Below are 21,639 nucleotides of genomic sequence, written 5' to 3'. Positions count from 1 at the left end.
TTTTAGCACGTTTTTTCGTTCAGTGAAACGCGTGTTTCACTGGCGGTATGATTTTTTCCCCCCCTTATTTTCTCTATTTAAAAAAAAAATGTTTAGTTTTTTTCCACTTTCAAACTTCCCGCCGGCTCCGCCCCCCTGCGACGCGGCCGCTCGCAAGGGACGGAACCCGGAAGTCGGCAGCCGCCAAAGGATCCTAATACACCCAGGTGGGAACCATGCCCATAGGAAAGTATGGGATTTCACTTGCTGGGCGTTTTACAGCACGTCGACCAGCGCTGTAAAACGCCCAGGTTTGAACCAGGCCTTAGGGTTAGTTCACATCAAGTGCGTTCCAGGAGCAGAGCAGTTACAGAACGGATCAAAACTGCGTCCAATGTATTCTAATTGTATTTTGGCCTCTAGTTCACACCGCAGCGTTCAGTTACAGAGCATGTAAAAAAACTGCAGCAAGCCCTATGCAAACGCATCACAAACGCATGAAAACGCCCTGGAACGCATTGAAAGCCCACTTTTACAAAAATGGACCGGACTGCGGCAAAAACGCAGAAAAACACACTGCACTGCGTGTGCAGAAACCGATGCAGATCTGGTCCGCATTTGTTGTGAACAAGGTCTAAGAGCATTACAGGCAGCCCCCGGGTTACGAACAAGATAGGGACTGTAGGTTCGTTCTTAAGTTGAATTTGTATGCAAGTTGAACAGATAAATGTTTAAGTGCAACTCCAGCCCAACATTTTTTTTTAGGTTTGGATAACATAGGGTACTAGGAACCAGACCCAAAAAGGCAGGCAGTCCTTGTCGGCACGAGCACGGTAGCTTTACAACTACTGAAATGCGCGGTACACTTTGGCTGCAGCCTGGGACCCCCTGCTGTACAGTAATAGCCTCCGTTTCTAAGTAGGGGTTGTATGTAAGTCGGATGTAACTCGGGGACTGCCTGTATTATACTGTCAAATCCTTTAAAAGTGCAAAGAAAAAGCCAAGTTCTGACTTCTTCAGATAATTTCCTTTAATGCCACTATTTTACAGACTATTTGAACATTTTCAACTATAAAAATCACTTGTTTGACCTGTACACCTAACGGCAGACCTCCAGCTGTGGTGAAGCTAAAAATCCCATCATGGCTCAGCCTCTAGGAGTTATGCCTTTGCCTCTGGGAGCCATGCCTCATGGGACTTGTAATTCCATGACAGCTGGAGGGCCAAAGTTTGGCTACCCCTGCTGTAGACTATACAATAACCAAAGAAAATGCCTCGATCAGTCTGGTCACATGCAAAAATAACAGTTATTCTAATAAGGGCAATTTTTTTCACTATACAGTAAAGTCAAACCTGGTTCCTGTATATTACAAACTGAAAGGACCAGGATATCCTTTTGTTATTTTCAAAAAGGTGTGCGGACATTTCTCAAAAAAGCAACCAGATTGAGCTCTGTGTTACAGATGCGTAGATTACATTTTACACATTCAGTGTCGGATCAGGTTTTGCTGGATGAACCAGTCTTTTTTTCCAAACTTCTTTTCTCCAAGGTCTCCAGGATAAAAGGATGAGCGGCAAATAAAGGGCAGGGTGTAGAATTTCAGCACAAGGAGGGGTGACAGGGGAAAACACACAACCAAGGCACAATAGCCAATGCAAGAGGGTTGGTGAAAGTTATAAAAGGGGCTGAATGGAGTGGGCAGATTTCAGTGTGGGAAAACTTTCCAGCTGAGTGTAGCGAGCACGTTAAACCATGTGTTACTGATCTTGCTGCATACAGAGTTAAGTGTAACTTGCAAATGTTTATCAGGGCCTCCAAGACATTTCTTACACATTCATTAGCGCTGCATTCAATTTAACTCCTTCCTGCTGGAAGAGCCCACATCACACTACAAAGTAAGGAACACTGGTCGGGACAGACAAAAGGCCATGTAATCACTAGTATGCTAATGAAGGACAAATACATGTAAGGAAGATGTGGAAGCAGCTTAGAGCCAGGCTTCTAGATGGGAGGTTACTGAATTAGCATTTTTTTTTTTCAAACATGACCTAAGTTCAACAAAATAAATGGTGACTGACATTTCTTCTTACCAAAGACACTCTGTCATAGAAGTATGCTTTAATAAAGCCTGTGATGGATAACGTAGTTAGCTTTCATAAACATAAAAAACCTCTAGTGATAATAACATTGTTACAAAAACTGAGAAGCCAACTACTGACTACTAACATTGGAAAATACCATTTGTTCTCGGGGTATGCAGCTGCTTTGTAAGCAAGCTACTTCTCTCACTCCTAGAAGTGTTACATCAAACCACAGCAACAAGAAAGGGACAAGTAAAAGCAGTAACAAGAAAGGAACCAGTAAAAGCAAACAGACTTGGAATTTACTGAATTACTTGACACTGTCTAAACTCAATGAAAAGAAAAAAAAAAAGTGTTCCATGAATCATCTACAACACTTTCAAACAAACAAAAATGTTAAGGTCCTTTTGGAGTGATCTAAAAATTGCATTTCTCTGTAATCAGAATAATCCACGTTTAAGAAAACAGGTCACTTTAAAAGCAGATTATCTCACCATGACGCAATCCTGAGATATGATGTGATTTAGATAGCTCAGATAACAATAAACACGTGTGCCAAAAGATTCTGTATGCTTTGAATCTGCAGGTTGCAGTCAGCAATATTCATTAGTTTGAATGAAACTTAAAGTAGCATTAAACCCTGATTGTAACATTGCTCTTTACATTAAGCTTCACCCAACTAGTAGCTAAAAAAAGGGTTATTTTGTTTCTGGCCCCCCAAAGTTTTACTTTTCAGTTGCTATCATTTTGTCTTTCCGGTAGCCCTCTGATTAGTGCTTCCCCGAACTTCCAGTTGGGGAGCACACCATGAGCACAGAGGAGATCTAATTCTTTGGGACTATATGTCCCATGATTCCTTGTATGTTTCCCGCACTGTACATGCATCAGCTGAACACAGCACCAGCGCGCTAGCAGCCCATACTACGCATGCGTTAACCACACACAGTACTGCTAGCGGCCTATACTGCGCATGCATCGGCCAAACGCAGCGCCAAGTGGTATATGCAAGTTCAGTCCCGGGGAGACCCTGCAAGGCAAAGTAGCCACCCTATAGGCTAAAACCCTTTACACCAGACTCTCAATGATTGATTATGCTGTAAAGACTGCACACAAAAAGGCGACAGGAAACAATGGTGATGTAAGGTATGCAGCTACACATTCTTTTTTTCATGGAGGGTCTAATAACACTTTAAAGGCTGTAGCGAAGATGTAATTAGTTGTCAACAGTAAAAAATGCCCTCATGTAGTTTACCTTTCACACTATATCATAACATAAAAGTTATGCAAGTACTTTGTATCATAACATAAAAGCAGCAAATGTAAACTACCTAGAGAGTGTGTCTTATGTCTCCAGATCTATGACTTACTCCAACTCACTTCCTGAAAAACACATCTGCTAAGGTACCAACACAAATATTATTATAACAGTCGCTGAATTCAACGAGGGGGCAACAGCGGCAATTTTCCAACGATAAAACCAAAGAGCGACTGTCCGAATGAATCAAACTCATACAGTTTGTGTACATAGGTCTATTTATATGCCACAAATAGCACAAATGCGTCAACAGAGCTACAACAGTTGTCATTAATACCTGATATCCAGCTGTCCAGCTGTTCATTCAGCTTCCTCTAAGCTCGGCAAACAGGGCTTAAATGAAACGTAAAAACCAGGAAATAAAAACCTTCGCTTATCTCAGAGGATGAAAAAGACCCACATGCTTCTTAGTATAATCCATCCAGCACCCCCAGACGCAGTCCCTAATATCCCACAAGTTTCCTTCAAAGGAGCAACTGGGGGCTGGGCTGGGAGCTAGCAAATCCTTTTCAGAAGTGTTTTCTCTGCTGAGGGCTGAGCACGCTGAATTAGAAGGGAGGCTCTGCTGAAGCAGTGTATTTCCCTTCATAATAGCCTTGACTGTCTGTGTGCTGGAGGATGTGGGGGAGGGCTTTCTGAAAAGAAGGCCTGCTCCATTTCAGACCCTACTGCCAATCAAAAGGCTTGGTACTCCTGGCAACACAAACTGCACATACAATCAGTGAACATACTTGATGCTACTACCTAGGCAGCAGCAGTATGACTCTGTTGGCTACTTTGTAGTAGCAGCTGAAGGAAGTGCTGATTACACTTCTCATGATAAACCTGGAACTGAACGGCATCCTTAAAAAAAAAAACACGCTGCTTTAATACGCTTAAGATGTTACCAGGTTGGATCCTGTGTGCATGTGGCACACATGGTAACATACATAGGTGTGCGCAGCCTATTGCATTAGGGTGTGCACATTGCCCCCCCAAAAAAAAATCGGGGGGCACGCTACGCCCCTGATGATCACAGTTACAATGCTCTGTGGGCTCAAATGCAAACATTTGTTAATTCATGGGCAACTACTTTTTGTAAAATCGCGTCTATGCCTTTAATTTCATCATTAATAAGTCTTTCACAGAATGTCCCTTTCGACTGATAATTTGTATTCAGTGGCAGATTACAAGTGTTCGCCTAGAGCCCAGTGGCCCCATCATTAGCCTCTCCAAGCAACAGTACACAGGGCAGCCATCAGAAATTTTGGGGCCACTTACACACGGCTTTAGGCCGGGCGCCCCCCGCACCACACCGCCGCCACACGCACCACACGCCGATGAATGCAGTGCTGTACAGGGAACACTGAGCCAGTCACATCAGTCTCTGTACAGAGGAGCTTACACTCTAATGTCCTGGACCTACGGATAAGTGACGCGCTGGACACTAGACATGTGCACTGGCAAAAAAATTGTTTAGTTTCATTTTGTTTTGATTCGAATTTTGCGTTATTTAGTTTTTCAGGATTCGGGTCCGAAAGTCAATTTGTTTTGGGATTTGGACGAAATTCGTTAGCGGTAGTCTGTGCGAATGTTCATTTCCGTTTCATGTTCGTATCGTTCGTTTCATTTCATTGTTTTTTTTTAAATGTCACTTTGCTGCAATGAAAATTCGTTCACAAACAAAAACGCGTACAGACTACCGCTAACGAATTTCGTCCGAAAAACTAATTTTTCCGAAACGAATCGCACATGTCTACTGGACGCAGGGCTTAGGGTTAGTTCACATCGTAAGCAGTGGATTCAGGGCTTTGTGACCCGCTGGACTCACGGATAAGTGACGCGCTGGACACTAGACATGTACACTGGCAAAAAAATTGTTTAGTTTCATTTTGTTTTGATTCGGATTTTGCGTTATTTGTTTCGGGATTTGGACTAAATTCGTTAGCGGTAGTCTGTGCGAATGTTCATTTCCGTTTCATGTTCGTATCGTTCGTTTCATTTCATTGTTTTTTTTTAAATGTCACTTTGCTGCAATGAAAATTCGTGCACAAACAAAAATGCGTACAACGAATTTCGACCGAAAAACTAATTTTTCAAAAACGAATCGCACATGTCTACTGGACGCAGGGCTTAGGGTTAGTTCACATCGTAAGCAGTGCTTTCCGGTCCGATTCTCGTCGGAACGCACTGCCCGCATTGCGGCCGGCTCACTTTTTTGCCAGGCTGGAGGGGGCGTGGCGGGCCATTGAAGTGAATGGCACCACAGGCACGCCCTCCGGCCGCCATGCGATCGCCCGCACGGGATCACAAGGCACATTGTGCCTGCAGTGCTTTCGGGTGCAGTGCAAGCGATCGCATTGCGGCCGGAGGGTGTGGCTACGGTGCCATTCACTTCAATGGCCCGTCACGCCCCCTCCAGCCCGGCAAATAAGTGAGAGGCAACCACTGGACAGAGGAATTGGGTCGGTGGTTTTACCCCCATCCCCGCTTGGTGTAGAAATCTCTATCTCTCTTTAGTTGCCACATTAAGGTGGTAAGTGCCGGGTGACTATTGGGGGTGGGGCTTCCTCTCTGCTTGTTTTGACTGTGATGTTTTCTCATATCATACATAAGTTCTCTATGGATATGTTGTATTGCCTAGAATTAATTTTGTGTACAACTTTTATTGCTAGATTAATCCATGATCCCCTGACGAAGCAATATGTGAAACACTTTGGGACTGGATATAACACTCTCCATTCGCACATAAATGTGGTATCAATAATGTTACTTGAATTATGGGAATGTGATTTATGTTAATGGTTATATTCATGATTTTATACTATTTATTCAGTGTGTAATAAACTTTATATTCTTACTAAAATGTATCCATGCAGTGATTGTATACCTCTCCGAAAACCCGTTTTCTGCTTGTTGCAAATGATATAAACTTAAGGGGGAGAGGTTGCATCAGGAGACCGCTGGGAGAACGATCCACGGTTGTGCTTTTATTAATAAGTGAGCGGGCAGTGAGTTCCGGCCAGAATCGGACCGAATGCACTGCTTATGGTGTGAACTAAACCTTAGTGATGCGCTGGACTCTGGGGTTAGTGACCTGCTGCACTCTGGGCTTAGTGACGTGCTGGACGCAGGGCTTAATGACCCGCTGGACACAGGGCTTAGTGACCCGCTGGACGCAGGGCTTAATGACCCGCTGGACGCAGGGCTTCGTGACCCACTGGACGCAGGGCTTCGTGACCCGCTGACGCAGGGCTTAGTGACCCTCTGGACACAGGGCTTAGTGACGCGCTGGAAGCAGGGTTTAGTGACGCGCTCGACTCAGGGCTTAGTGACACGCTGGATGCAGGGCTTAGGGAAGTGCTGGACGCAGGACCCACCGACACACTGGACACAGGACCCACCTGAGAGTGATCGTGACGTCACTTCCGGCCAGTCCGGCTTCAAACGAGCAGCGTCGCTGATGGGGCCCCAGTCTGTCTCGAAGCCGCTGGAGCGGCAATGCTGGGGCCCTGCACTGCTAGTGCCCTGCACTGCTGGGGCTAGACCTCCGCCGCTGCTGCTGCGGGGGCCCAGCCGCCTCCTCGCCCTTCACTGTCGGCCGACACCCATGTAAGGGTCCGGGGCGGGCCCCCAGGCGGCCCGGGCCCCTTACTTGAGTATCGGCCGTACCCCCCCTGACGGCGGCCCTGCCAGTACACCTGGTACTGACAAGCTGTGTGCTCGGTGCCGTTATGTGACCGCAGAGGAAAAACCATAGCACTTAGATGTAAACCAGCCCTACAGAAAAGAATGGTAGTTCTACTTGAAATGCCAGAGTTTTGCTGCATCAAACCAGACACGTGTGAATAGGCCATTAATGTAACGTGGGTTTTTGTCAGCTCATTTCACCTAGCGAAGAATAGCTGCCTTCACATTACATGTATAAACATTTATATTACAATATCTTTTGTGTTGTAGGTCCATGTATAAGTCTTAAAGAAGAACTCCACGGAAACATTTTCTTAACCCTTGCAGTGGGGCTGCACTGCATTGCAAAGATTGAGTGCTTGGTTTGTTCTAGGCGCAAAAAAGTTATAGGAGGAGGGAGGCTTGTATTCATTTCTATATACATATACAGGTATTAGTAAATGGACACTGTCTATTAGAGACACTAAGTGTCAATGATACAAAAAATTATAGGCGAATTCAACTTTTCTGAACATGTTTCCTTTTACACCCATATTTAGGGTATAACATAAAACATGCTGACAGTCCACAGCCCCCCAATTTTAAACCATGCCCCCCTTCCCTGCATTGTGAGATCCTTCTCCTAGCAGTCTCTTGTATTTTTTTTTAATTCAGTGCAGGTGTGCTTGGTGATGCCACCACGTCACATCATCTATTTACAGATCCATTCACAAAGATCTCTGAATGGCAGCCTACAGGTCCCATCGGTCTTGTAGACCTCAATGGAGCACAAGTGCAGCGAGGTCATAGCACTTGTAGTCCACTGTTTATTTATATTCCTAAAAACCTATCCCCACTTCCTGTTTCTGGTCACATACAAGCCTCTCCGCAACGGAAGTCTTGATAGACTTCCCTTGGTCTAAGATGCCCTGCTGGTCTGTGGTCTGAACACACTGAGCACCTGGCCAGTACATTGCTCAGCCCGGTTAACTTACAGCTACAGAATGGAAGTTAGCACACAGGGAACAGGGCAATCTCTCTCCTGCTGGTCTGTTGAAACTGGTTTAAAAGGTCCCTGATTTGCATACTACTGACTGTCGTCCCAGAGCAGGGTATCTCAACCTTCTTTTCGGTGATAGCACCATTTAAAAGTATGCAAAATCTCAAGTCACCACAGTATGAAATGTAAAAATTTAAATGTAAAAAAGTGTGACCCCTCCTAAATCCATACCAAACCCTTAACCTAGACAGGGTTCTGATATAGATTTTTAAAGGGGAACACCATGCAAAAGCACATAAAAGTGGGGCCCACTTCTTTCATATTAGGAGACTCAGTCCCCCCTTCACATCAGGGTCCTACTATCACATCAGGAACCACAGCTGCTGCTACATGGGAGACGGAGTGAGGCAGAGCAAGCCTGGATAAAGGCAAACTCCTGTCCTTTTGTAAATGGATTCCACCCTCCCTGGATTAGCATAATTCATTTCATGGTGCTGGCGGCCAACCTGCCTCTACTATCTGAAGACATGATGTTGTGCAAAAATTTCAAGGCACCCCTGAGGAAGCCAGGAGGCACCCCAGGGTGCCACGGCACCAATGATGCCAGACATTTTTCTTCCACTGACCAACAATTCAGGGTATTATTTTACCCATGGACCAATGCAGCAGGGGCGCTTTTACCCCCGCTGGCCAGTAATGCCAGGCATTTTCTTCCCACTGACTAATGATGCCAGGTATGTCTTTTCACTGACTAACAATTCAGGACATTATTTTTACCACTGACCAATGAAGCTGGGTGATTCTCCTCCTGCTGGGCAGTAATGCCACGCATTTGCCTCCCACTGACGCCAGAGCCATTTTCCTTCCACTAATATCAAAGCATATTTACTTCCCAGTGACCGATAAAGCCAGGCATTTTGTTCCCACTTACCCATAATGCTGGGCATTCCTCTCCCTCTAAACCAATGGTGCCAGGTGTTTTTTCTCCCAATGGTCACTAGCACCAGGCATTTTCCACCCACTGATCCTGAGACATCTTTTACTTCCACTGACGCCAGAATAATTTTTCCTCTCCCTAACGTCAGGGCTTTTTTTCCCCTCCATCTGACCAATATTACCATTTATTATAAAGAGACACTCAGGGGAATTCACAAAGACTGGTGCTAATTTTTAACAAGAACAGTTTCTTATATTTATAAAAAGTGGAGTAAATAGCCCCAGATTCACGTACATGGTACAGACAGCTCTGTAAATCAGTCTGAAACTGACAGAACTGGTGCAAAAAAAACAATTAAAATATTTACTAGTAAAATAGTCATTTTACATACAGTAGCTGGTTTCTAATTTCTAGTGTCAGAAGAAATTAATTCTGCTAACAATTTACTAAAATGTAGAATATCAATAAATATGTGTTTTCATAACATGTGTTAATATAAATAAAGCATTGATAAAAGGCATCCTGTACATATTTATGCCTCAAATGTTCAATATTCACTTTGTTATTACTATATTAAGCCAGTGAGTGTGGCCGTGTGATAACACCACCTCTGTGTTACAAGACTCTAGTTTCTTAATATAAAAAGTGTCTCAACAGCTTTGTGAATGTGACTTTCAGCTGTCACTGATAATAAGAACAGGTGCAAATAAGAACTAAATTTGGTTTATGTGCTACAAGACAAAGGGGAACAAGTCTTGAAGTGTAACTCCACTTTTGTTGAGAAAAAACTATCACCACTGGGGTCTATGTTTTTATATCTATAAAAATTGCAAGGATTAAAAATTTAAAAAAAAACGGCAAATTCCTACCTTTCTGTTCTTAAGTTACCCCATGTCCTTTTCAGACAGTTGCAGTGTGGACATCCCTTTGGGCTTGTTCACACCATGTCCAGACCAAAACAGTTTGTTCCCAGACCAAAAAAAGCATCACAATGTATCACTATGGTATTTCTGGGCTCTGTTCACACCAGCGCAGCCCGTTCCAGTCCAGGCCAAAAAAAATGCTGTTTGTTTTATTTTCTCTGGTCTGGAACGCACTGGAACACATGTAGACGCATCAATAACGCATTCAAATGCATGCAGACACACTGGAACACACTGGACTGCACCTGAAAGTCAATTTTAAGCTAAAAGAAACGCACCAGAACATGGCAAAAACACAGCAAAAATGCCCTGCACTGCGTTTGCAGATCTGCTCTAGATCTGGTCCGGACATGGTATAAACATAGCCTAAGGGTCCCCACACACCTTACGATTATCGTACGATAATCGCGGGAAATCCCGCGATCATACGATGATCGTAAGGTGTGTGGAAGCCGTGCGACCTCTACTACTGAAAGGTCGCACAACTTTAAACTTACGGACATGTTCGAAAACCCGCCGAGCATCGTACGATGTTCGGCGGGTTTGTGGCATGTCTAAGGGAGTATCTCACCAAAAATTACATTTCTATTGCAGGAGGTGTTTAACAGAATGCCTCCAGGTTGCCATATTGCATTGAATTTTTTTTAAACAGTTTTTGAAAATGACAGCAGCTTCAGATTGAAATGAAAAGATTATTTTGAATAACATTAAATTCAGAAATGGGAATTGTATATGCTATACTCTTTTTGTCAGTAACAGCAATGTAGTTTTCTTCTATCTCTGACACTTCCCAACAGCCAACACTGCTCCCTCCCTTCCCACCAGTGTTTCTGGCTGCTCCCTGTGAAGCCTTCAGCGAGTCCAGTGAGTGACAACAGGGAACAGGCTGAGCTTTCTGTGCCACCCTCGGTCTTGAGCATCGGAACTCACTGCTGTCACTGATAATATGCAGGCGCTCTAGCATACACAGCTTTAGATGTTGGAAGCTTCACAGGCAGCAGGCATTCACCTTGGTGATGTCAGGGCCAGCACAAGGCCTTCTACAGAAAACCTCTGACCCACCTAAAGGTGTCAGAGGATGAAGAAAACCACAGGGCTATTACTGACAAAAGGCATATTGATTTGCTATAGCAAGGGCAGCATCAGTAAGTGCTGATTTCAAACATGTTATGTATGTGAGCAGCCAAAACAGTCTTACCTAATGGCAGCGTTTCTTTAGGTCAAAAGCTATAGGTCTGTAATTTATACAACACATCTGTCACTGAAGTGGATCTCCAATTATATTCTAGAAACAAAATATTTGATCTATCTACATCTGGTCACCAAAGTGAAATGCCTCATACACACTAGCCATCATAATGGAAGTCTTACCGTCCTTACCATCTTGTCTTGAATTGTATTGTGATTGTAATGTCTTCCTTATATTGTAAAGCGCTGCGCAAACTGTTGGTGCTATATAAATCTTGTATAATAATAATAATAATAATAATACTACACAACACTCGGTAAACAAAATATTCTTCTACACATAACTTATAGCATTACAAGTCCTACTCTGTGAATCTTAGCAGTGGCATCACTAGGGGGGTTTGGCCCACATGCGGGTTACACCATTGGAGGGGTGATACCAAAATGACTGACAGTCATTTTGGTGTTACCCCCTCTGAAAAGCCGGGCACTCTGTAATGGACCGAGAGCCCGACAGTTGCTCGAGAGAGAGAGGAAGGGACCTGGCGGCATACACTATCCCGCCGGGTGAATGTCCCCTCCTCTCTCTGCCGGCGTCCATCACCAAGATGGCCGTCAGCAGTAACAGCGTGTGACGTCATCAAGTACGAAATTACGTTGCGAGTGTGCGATGCCATCACTGCGGGGTGTCACCCGATGCCCGCTCTGGGTGATACCCTGCCTCGGGACACTCCTGAATCTTAGTAAAGGTACTTTCAGTATGTATCCATTCTTACTTTACCCAAATGCTTTAGCTTCAATACTGACTGACTTGCTGACCCAGAGCAAGCATAGAGATAAGGAATTCTGACACTTCGTAGCACTCATATACAGCATACTTGTTCTGAAACTGCACCTCAAATGTATTTTGGTCAGACACAGCCAGGCAACTAGCCTTTTTTTAGAAAGAGGTCAGTAATGGCAGCTCAAATCATAAAGCTGCTTAATATGATTACATTATAAGAACTAAAAATAAATAGATACATAAATAAGGAGTCCAATGTATGTAAAGCCGCACTCACCAGCCAGCCTCGATGTAAAAAAGTTTATTCCCAGGAATCTACAATGTTACAAGCATGACAAGATCCACAGGCTCTGACTTGTTTTGCCAAAAAGGCTTAATCATAAATAAGGAGAATGACGCCTTTGAAGTTGATCAGGTTGTTCCTTTAGCAGCTCAGCTCACCCTGCTCCCTTCTACCTTCTCCCAGAGCACCCATTTTGTATTTACATTTAGTGATAGAAAGCTGGAAGGCGGCCAAATCCCTTCTGGGAAGGGGAGCTGGGGTAGCTGAACTTCTAAGAAAACAACATATCGCATCAATAAAGTTATAAAACAAAAGTTTCATAAATGCTTTAGCATGCCATTTTAGCATCTCTCACTCTTTAAGTATCCATTTCGTCCCCACTAATATCTTTGAAAGAGTGCTGAGAACAACATTCACATACATTTCTGGTAAGCCTTTGTCCACATATAATTCTGCCCTCCTAATATCTCCCATTGTAGTCACACATTCACTATACACTGTTTTTCTCACTACTTCCTTCCAACTGCACCCCTCTTCCTTAAAGTCCTTCCTACATCCACTCCCAATTTTCTACTTTACCAGCATCACGTACAGCCTGGAACCCAGCTGTATTCATAATCTAGTGCGCGGCATTATGGGAGATGACCCAGACTGACATGACCCACAAACAAAGAACAAAAACAGCAGAAGCTGCTTTTTACAAGAGCCAGGGATATGTAGTGTTTTTAAGTGTTCTTAAGTAAGGAAATATGTTGGAGCATAATAACAAATCCTTTTTGTTCATTTCTGAATGCCTAATGTGTTACTGGTGCCTTTAGATCTATTGGTCACTAGCCCAATAGAGAAAAGTAAAATTGTAATTCAATACCATAATCTGTTGTCAGTGCAGTACCTTATAATAACAGCCTCTGTCCACACATCCTGAAAATCTGGCTTTATATTCCTTTCTGCTTCCATTATGAGGGTGGCTACGTTCTATTTACATAGTCCCCCTGTATGTGTAAATGTAGCCAAACCCTCAATTCGCTTCCTCTATGGACTATATTCATATGTGCTGACACAACCAGCATGTAGTAGCACAGGAAAACTCCCCATTTAATGTCACCAATACAGCACCAACCAGAGGCTTCTGACTGACAGCGGCACCAGGACTGCTGGTCCTTGGTGGCTGACTGTACTGGGATGGACCAGCAATATTAAATAGAGCATGCAACGCATGCACAGTACCATAGACAGGCGCAACGTCTCCTGGGAAGTGTAGTTTATGAAATCAGTGCATGTGACTGCAATAAACATGCACTGCTTGTACCAAGAGACAGCAAGTGAGAGGAAGAAAGCTTCTATGGGTTGCATGCAGGAATAACGAAAGTGGAAAAGCTAAATGGTAAGAAAGCATTGTGTGCACATTCAAATTAAGTGTGGATGTTTACAGTACTGTATTATTGTCGGTTAGAATTAGTATGGAAAGTTTAGTGATACTTACAAAGAAGAAGTTCTTCTTCTTTGAATTTTGAGACTCATTGTTCCATGGTGTTTGCAGTTATAAAGTTCAGTGATGGTTTATTTTACTGATTGCATGGCAGCCACACAGAGGCAGAGCACAGAGAGTGGGCAGAGGCACAACACTTAAACTGGTATCTGGCATTGCCATGGCAATGTGGTGGGAAGCTGGAAGTACAGTGCCTGCTGTACTCTCTGGAAACTGACAGGAGGCTTTTTCTTAACTTTGCGCCTGCCAACAGCTTTATAACAATTTAAAGAGCTGGGAAGCACTACAAATAGTATGAAACAGATTGTGCTCAGAGTTAGGCTTTACAGGCTTAAATACCATGTTTCATGTTACACCCATATTTAGGGTGTAACATGGTCACATACACAACCCCCAACCGCCCCCCACCTTACCAGTCCTTCCAGTCCTTCTAGAACTGTGATGTGACTGCAAATACCTTATCTATGTGAAAAAGGTCCATGTGCACTCTGGGAAACCTAAGTAGGGGCACACTCAGTAAGCAAATCTCAACTTGAGCTCTGCACTGCCAAGGTGGCGCACCTCCCTTAAGTTAAAGGGAAACTATAAATTAAAACCGTGTTTTAACTATTTTTTTCCATTTAAAGTTTACAATGTTGTAATCTGATTTATCACTATCTATATACAGACTTTGTTTTACAAATAAAAAACAAACAAATGCATGACAAAGGGATCCCAGAGTACTATGGGTTAACAGATACAGCACTGAATTTCTTTTAAATCAACTAAGCCTTATTGGGTAAAAATTATTAGAAACTACATCTGGATTAAAGAAAAAAGAAGCCTAAACGTTTAACTGAAACACAGCAAAACCTCTGGTAGAAGGGTCTGGTAGAAGCCATCTGAAAAGGAGTCACTGTTCTGATGACTCATTCTGTAAACAATGGGCTTCTTTCATCACAGAAGAAAAAGCAATCATGCTAAAAAGAGACTAGAGCTCCATCTGCTAGCTGGATAGAGAATTACATAATTATAATACATAATAGCAATAGTAATACCAGACAAAAAAATTAAAAATTAAAAAACATATTTTATTCCTGAACGTAATAAGGAAATAAAATATGTACAAAACACTATTTATTCTTTTTAAATGTTTACATACCGGGAATGACATGTATCAAGAAGAATAGCAAAAGAAACATTTACATGCAAATCAGGCTGACTGTCAGTTACCAAAGTCTTTGCTACGTTTTTTAGGTATATTTGTGACCCCTGAGTCTGCAATCCTGGGCAGCCAACTGGGACAGATTTGCATAGGTCAGAGACAGAATTACGGTTGGAGATGAAGCAGATTTATCAAGACAGATTTTCACACCAAACGCACAATAAAGGAAGTGGTCAGGGACAGTTTTTATTGTCTCAGTGCTACTTTAGAGGAGCTGAGGGAATAATTTATGAATTAAGCTGCCTAATTATATGGTAAACCTGTCTAATAATCTTACGGCTTCCAATCAGCATTACCTTTCTGTTCAACAGAAAGTATAGATGTCCCCCTGAGTATACAAGCCACTCTCAATGTCCAAACGTGCAATGGAAAAAAAGTTTTTCCCACAATGTAGATGAAGATATCGATTATGTAAGGAAGATCATGGAGGATACTCACCAGCTCCTACAGCATCACTTCATCACTGGCCAATCACCAAGGTGATCCTTTGCTGCTCCCTCTCTATGGAAAGACATTCTGCAGTACTTAGACTAGAGCTCTTAGATAGTGAGCAAGTATTTCTGTACCAGCAGGTAAGTAGTCTCTACAGTGATCCTGTTGCTGGTGATTTTCTGCCAGCTACAGGATCACTAGTGTGACATAGTCCTAAAGTAGAACTCAAGACTTCTATGAAAATACTACCTTGGTTCATTGTAAGAAAACAAAAACATTCTACTAAACTATACTGTCTCCCTCTGATCTTATCGCCCCATGGTTAACTGTACATAGTCCAATCCTTGGCAAAACATTGCATGAGGATGTTGAATCAGATCTGACAGTTGATGACCACCCTATGGGATGACCATAGTAACTAATGCACTGTCTTATGTAGGTCCTATAAATATATTATGGAAAGTGTTGATAATAATAACAAATCCTCAGACTGATAACAACTTGCTATCCACAACATCATCCATGTTCTTTGGGTGGCCATAAATCACTTAATTTATGAATTAATGTCTGATATTGACATTAATTCCACCCATGTCTGATATCGTGCATAAGCAAGAATTGAGCAATATAGAGCCACCCTTGGAGGCTATCACAAGCTCACAAAAATTTTCCAACTTGTTTAAAAATCTCTGTGCAACCTTGCAAAAAAAACGAAGGTGATAACCAGGCATGCACCACAAATGTTCATCTATGGTCAGCCTTAAACTTTACAAAGAGGTTATGAGAATTATTACCTATTTGCTTGGTAGTTGTCAGCCATGTGATTCTATGATTAGCTTGACTAGTGTTTAATGCTTATTTGAAAAACTACTTGTAAAAGCCAGCTCCTGTTGCACTAGTAACAAATATGGCATGTCAGGATGTAATCATCAGACAAGCAAAATACACTAGAGTACAATTTCCATTGTGACAAGAGGAGATGAAGATTACATGTTTCCTACTATGTATACTAAAAAAAGCATTTAATGACTCACTGGTTCAATTTCCTATTTCCATTTTTACAAATACCTGTTCTTAGAGACTGAATTTGACTAAACTATAAAAGTCATTTGAGAACATCACACCCAACCTATATTTTATTCCAGACAAAGCTTATTTGGTTCCGTCTACTCCATCTACTGCAGCACAAAATGACTGTTACAGCTTTGCTTGCTGATTGAGCTACCATTCTTGAACTCATGACCCTTACCTCAAGACAGGAAGAAGAAACTAATGAACATTTGTCCTAATTGATCATCATTACAGAGAGCCTGTGATGGATACTTTTGCAGCTGCTCCCCAATGTGGATAAACATAGGATAGGGATAAACAACTGAAACACAGACCTTCACTATTCAACATGTTGACAGGATACAATGGTATTCGGTGGAATTTATAACATATTACAGAGCTTAGGCAGGGTGGCTGTAGCCCTACAGGATAATGATGCTGAGGCAAAGGGTTAAAACAGGGTAAGAAATAGTAAACTAGAAAAGCTCAGAGCCAGCCAGGATTGTGGGGAGTATATCTGGAGGATGTTGCCAGAGGCAACCTAAGTCAAACATTAAAACCAGAGTGGGAAGTAAATATGCCTTCAGGAATCAAGGTAAATTAAAGGTCGGTTCAAACAAGGTCAGGACAAATGAGGTCAGCTGCAAAGGTAAATCGGAAAAAAAAAAAAGGCAAGGAGCTCTCAGATCCTGTGAAAGGCAACTTGAGAGTGAAACAGCTGGGGAAGGGTTATATCAGGGCCTTCACCAGGTGTGTGTTGTCTTTGTCCCTATTGGGTAGATTTACTCTTATTTTCTGTTCAGGCGACCTCTAAGAAAGGAAGTGATGGGAAATATAAACTTTTTGCAGCTTCATCTCAGAACATAATACCCGTTTCAGTAACAAATGTCACAGGTGGGATTTATCCCTAACTTTAGAAAGATATCTTCTCACTTCCTATTTTGCTTTTGAGACAGGAACAGGGACGGTGCAAGGATTTTTGCCTACACAGGCGAAGGTGGATTTTTGCACTATTTTTAAAATAAGAAAAAAGTGGTCAAAATATCTGGGAGTTTAAGTAAAAGAAAGTCTGTTTGTCCCCATTTAGCCCCATCATTGTAAAACAAATATATTCTAACCCGTTTCCTACATTTTTGTGAGAACTTCTGCAAATAAGATTCTGGTTGTAGTATCATTGACTTCTGTTTACTGACAGTTGAGCTAAAGAGTGGACAAAAGGAACATAAATAAGTATATACACAATTTTATACACAAACTATAAAGAAAAGATCAAAATCAGCAAAAGCTGTGAAAATATATATATATATATAATTTGTATTTTTTATTATTAATTTAGGACTCAGCCCAAGCAAAAACCAGGTTATGCAAGGAAGCTCCGAGGCACAGATGGAGATGGGTACAAACTGTCAAAGAGTGTACATATACAAGGCACACATACAACAAGTGTTTCAGACAACGTGCAACCTGTGCCCCAGACACAAAAAGAACCAGCTTGGGAAAAATCCTAGTTGTGTAGAATGTAGAATATAGCCAATACTTGTTCAGTGCGAGTTTTACATTGTGCAGTTGGTTAGTGGGAAATTGATACCAACACCCATAATCAAGAACAGCCACAGTCGGGGACAGATGCAGGGAATGGAAGCCCCCACAGGGAAAACAATACTAAAGAAGAAAAAGAGGTATATTTAGAGGGAAAATAGGTAGGATAAACTGGATGGGGAAGATACTGTGTGAACATATCTAACTGCAAGAAGTCAATCAAAATAAAAAATAAGCCAGTGGTCAGAATGTTTATATGTGATAAAATGTCCTATCTTGGCCATGATTCGCTTTTTAACACACTGCTCAATTATCCAACGCGATGCTTGGAATGATCGTGTAGGTAAATTGTAATAAGTCAAATGGCAAATGACAGCTTGGATGTTTCAACTATAACATACTTCTGTCTGGGAAAAGGCTACTTGTTAAGTTAAACACAATCCCGCCCTGTGCCCAGCCTGTGAGTAAGGCTGGGCACACACCTTACAACCATCGCAAGACTTTTGACTTGCGATGGTTGTAAGGTACTTAAAAAAACATACGATCTGCCTATCTTGCATAGGCAAATCGTACTTGCAATGACCGCAATGCCGAACGGGTAGTGCCGGCCCGTCCGGCTTTTATCTTACGAACATGCTACACACCCGCCGAACATCGTACGATGCTCGGCGGGTTTTCAAACATGTTCATAAGTTTAAAGTCGTGCAACCTTACAGTAGTAGAGGTCGCACGGCTTCCACACACCTTACGATCATCGTACGATCGCGGGATTTCCTGCGATTATCGTAAGGTGTGTGGGGACCTTAACAGTGAGTGAGTGAGTGAGTGTAGTGAGAAGAGAACAAGATGGATTCTGATTGGTTGCTATGGCTTACTGCAATTAGGAATGAGTGCAAGGAGATAAGGAGGATAGCTTTAGGGCAATACTAATTCACAGTCCTGACAGGAAAACTGTATTTTCTTCTGAAGATTTTTTTTTACTCAGCATCTACATGACTAAAAAATGAACAGCCACTATATAAAAAAAAAAAAACTTGTTTAAAGTGACACTAACTCAGGAGTTAAACCTCAAAAATGCATTCAAGTACCCTAATTATTAACGACAATGTATCTTATTTGTACATCACTCGGCTGTAGATCCTCAAATCATCTCTGAATTGGTGCTGACACTGTTCTTCCTTCCGGAGAATGACTACTTTTGATCCCCATGGTCCCTGTGTGTGTGTTGCAAAGTAGCCACTACTCCAAGTTTGTTCCCGTGATGGACTACAATCTCAATACTAAGTAGTAAACTAAATGTGAGATTGTAGTCCATTACAGGAGTGAGCTTGGAGCGGTGGCTACTTTACAACACACACAGGGACCATGAGGAACAAAAGTAGCCACCCTCCAGAAGGAAGGACCATGTCAGCACCAAATCAGATATGATTTGAGGATATACAGCTGAGTGATGTACAAATAAGAAACAATTTTGTTAATAGTTAAGGTACTTGAATGCATCTTTAAGATTTAACCCCTGAGTTTAGTGTAACTTGAATTTAACAGCAGCTCAATAGAATAGAATGTGTAAAGCTGTCCATAACCATCAAATGGTGGTTGGATATCAAGTAACAATTCAAATAAACGATAGTGTTTTTACCTCCCCAGCCTTTATATAGACATGTATGTTTATATCATATGAAACAGACAGACAATTCAATACATTCACTTTCACCACTAGCATTTTTCCAACCAGAGCTTCTGCCTCACCCCTAGCCCCCCTCCCTTCCACTAACACTCCCTGTAATACTAACATGAATCTTCCCTAATGTACTGTAAATGTAACCTCTAGCTGCACACTCACCTGAGTAGAGTTACTCTGTGTGGGGATCAATCCTTCCAGTGCCAAAAGATACCAGTAACAGGATACTGGCTCCAGAATCTACTGTTTACAGAAAAGCACAATGTTTCAAAATGCCACAAAGTCATAATTCTTGGCATCAACAAAGTAATTCAGTTATAGAACACGAGCTTCCACATAACTCTCTGACATGGAAGGTATTCTGTGGAAAGAACATGCAAATGACAGAGACACACTACTATTGTCCATAATGATTTTATCAGTACAGCAATCAAAATGAAAGGCTACATAAATTTGCAAAGCAAAAATATGCAAAACATGTTTCCACAATATATGAATTAAATTTTAACCTAATTTGAGGTATCTGTACAATGATCTAAGTAAAAGATAATATTTGAACTGTTTCTAGCCTCAAAAATGTAATTTGTTGCTTAAACTTGATCTGATTCCTTACAAACTTAACAGGTGAACTCGGAAAGAATGTAGAATATTTTATTAAAGTATTATAGATAGTAAGGATGATGTTATTATTGAATAAATGTTTAAACACAAGAAATTATATTAACAATACTTAAAGCTGAATCTGAGCACCAGGGCTAGGACAAGGAGAGGCAGTGATGTGGTAGGGGGGTGCAGCAGATCAGCAATAGGATTGCACAGCAATGTATGAAAGAAAGCTGCACCTCTGTCATGGTCTGTTCTCTTCAATCTTTATTGCAACAGTACCCCAGTTTACCAGTTTACTGTTTATAGGATCGTAGAGCTTAAGAGGTTCAGGATCACCACCTCTGATGTCACGGCTAGTTCTTCACTCATTTTATAAGCTGTGGCTGCTGCTGCTATCCAACACTTCCCGGTATGTCAGATAGCATGCTCCCTTCTGAACTCTGTAGTTCTTCCTGCTAACTCCTACACCACTACTGTGTCCTGTAGACATGTAGAGGCTGGCAGCAGGAACAACAGCTTGTAGCGAGGGACACACAATCTGACACACCTAGAAGTGTAGGAAAGCAGAGGCGCCTATATCTCTTATAGAAAATGAAGATTTGACTTGCCGCATGCTGGATGAGTATTAATCGTATTTTCTATAAGCTTCTCACTTTGTACTTTTTTCACTGACATGGGCCTTGTGAACCTTGGAAGTCTCAAAATCGTTACTGCTCCTCATCTAATCTGAGAATGCCTTGTATTCATTGATAAAAATTACTAGGCGTTCACTGAGTAGCCACTGTACCAGCAGGGAGAAAGTCACTGAGCATGTCAGCAGTACAGGACCCGGAAGTAGCTGCAGCTACTACAGTGTTTTTTCAGCATCCTCATGGCCCTACAAGGTACACTTACATTGGGCCAAGCCGGGCCATTGTAAGTATATATAAATATTTATTACCTGGAGTTCAGCCATACTATTACTGGTCTGTTTGCAGCTGTTTTCCTGCATTGGGCTTCCCTGTTAGGGACTGGAAGCCCAGAAGGGGTTTACTAAATTAATAGGAAGAAAACAGGATAAAGAGCCTCTGAAATACATTTTAAAAATAAATGATCAATACTAAGTTGGTAAAGCTGCATAGTCAATTGTTAATTCCTGTGTGGTTCCCTGTAGTGTGCCAGCCTGCCTCCCCAGAGTGCTGCTGAAGCTCCCAGAAAAACATGAACTGTTAGGGAAGAATAGGCACAACCACTACAACCTACCACAATGAGGTTATTGGTGTCTGGACATGGTCCCATTGGGAGCCAGTATGGCTGGGATGTTTAAATCCCAAAAAAAGAGGCTGAACAGAAGAACACATCCTTAAGCAGAGAAAATAGTTGGGTTAGGCTGGTTCCAGGTGCAATTTTGCAAGTTAACATAGCAGCTCAGTGTGTCAACAGATCACCTATCACAACCAACAAATAAAAAAAAAATGATGTGGGGTCTAATCGAAAATCCATAGAAGACTAGCCCTTAA

General features: G+C 42.1%; 1 protein-coding gene across 2 annotated transcripts in view; it reads right to left on the bottom strand.

Moving 5' to 3' along the window:
- PALD1 (phosphatase domain containing, paladin 1) overlaps positions 1-21,639 on the bottom strand; it is a 177,429-nt gene that overhangs the window by 128,777 nt on the left and 27,013 nt on the right. Inside the window, exon 1 of one of the 2 annotated variants that reach the window (XM_018564905.1) lies at positions 3,654-3,966. The exons of the other annotated variant lie outside the window; for it this stretch is intronic. The gene's annotated coding sequence lies outside the window, so the exon portion shown is untranslated. Of the gene's footprint in view, positions 1-3,653; positions 3,967-21,639 lie in introns of those variants that run through there. 2 annotated transcript variants of the gene reach the window in all.

Source organism: Nanorana parkeri, unplaced genomic scaffold (assembly GCF_000935625.1).
Source record: "Nanorana parkeri isolate BGI_ZX_2015 unplaced genomic scaffold, ASM93562v1 scaffold793, whole genome shotgun sequence".
NCBI classification, from domain to species: Eukaryota; Metazoa; Chordata; class Amphibia; order Anura; family Dicroglossidae; genus Nanorana; species Nanorana parkeri.
Note: the sequence above shows the minus strand (reverse complement) of the source record. Positions and strands in the feature narration are given on the sequence as shown.